This window comes from Octodon degus, unplaced genomic scaffold, assembly GCF_000260255.1.
Source record: "Octodon degus isolate 3935 unplaced genomic scaffold, OctDeg1.0 scaffold00050, whole genome shotgun sequence".
Classification (NCBI taxonomy): domain Eukaryota; kingdom Metazoa; phylum Chordata; class Mammalia; order Rodentia; family Octodontidae; genus Octodon; species Octodon degus.
The window spans coordinates 3,949,030-3,950,303 of NW_004524626.1; positions in this window are offsets into that span (position 1 = coordinate 3,949,030).

Below are 1,274 nucleotides of genomic sequence, written 5' to 3' on the forward strand. Positions count from 1 at the left end.
TTTCTTGCATATACTTAAGCATGACCTATGGACCAGTATGTGGTCTATTTTAGAAAATGACCCATGTGCAGCTGAGAAAAATGTGTATTCAGCTGTCTTTGGGTGGAACACGCTGTATACGTCCTCCAAGTCCATTTGTTTCCAGCTCTTCTTTAGTTCTGTTATTTCTTTGCTAAATTTTTGTCTGGTTGAGCTATCTTTGTGAGATAAGTTGGTGTTAAGGTCTCCTGTTAAAATTGTGGTACTGGATATTAGATTTTTCATGTCCATTAAGACTTGTTTTATATACTAGGGTGTTCCCCTGTTTGGTGCATACATATTTATGAGTGTTACCTCTTTCTCTTGAATTTTTCCCCTAACCAGTGTATAGTGGCCTTCTTTATTTTGCTTGATCATTGTTGGTTTGAAGTTGAGACTGTCTGAGAATAGAATTACTACCCCTGCTTTTTTCCGGTGGGCTGGAGCATGTAGTATTGAGTTCCATCCTTTGACTTTCAGCCTATGAATGTCTTTATGAGTTAAATGTTTTTCTTCTATGCAGCATATAGTTCGATTTTCTTTCCTAATCCACTGTGCTAGTCTATTTCTCTTAATTGGTGAATTGAGTCCATTTACATTGATGGTTAGAATTGAGACATATTGACTTACGGTTGCTATGTTATTTACCTGTTGTTGTATACTCCTTTTTCTTCTGTGTTTAATTGCTTGCCCTATTTAGTTGGTTGCTTCTCATCTCGTTCGTGGAGTTCTGATCATTTTGGTCCCTTTCTAGAACATCTTTCATTAGCCTGTGCAGGGTTGGCTTTGTCATCATGAAATTCTTTAGCTGTTCTTTGTCAGGAAAGTATTTCACTTCTCCATCGAACTTGAAAGAGAGTCTTGCAGGGTATAGTAGTCTGGGCTGGAATTTGTTTTCTTAGAGTACCTGAAGTACACTGCTCCTTGCTCTTCTTGCCTGCATGGTTTGTGAAGAGAAGTCGACCGTAATTCTGATGGGTTTTCCTTTGAATGTGATCTGCTTCTTTTCTCTCACAGCTTTCAGTAGATTATTCTTGTGCTCAATTTCTGGGATCTTGACTATTATATGTCTCGCTGTGTTTTTCATTGGATTGAGGTTACTCGGCATTCTATATGCTTCTGCTACCTGAGTGTCAGAATCTTTCCTCATATTTAAGAAGTTTTCTGCCCATATTTTTTAATGTCATTTGTATTGACTCCTTCTTTCTCATTGATGCCTATTAGTCTCACATTGTTCATCTTTGCATCATCTTGCA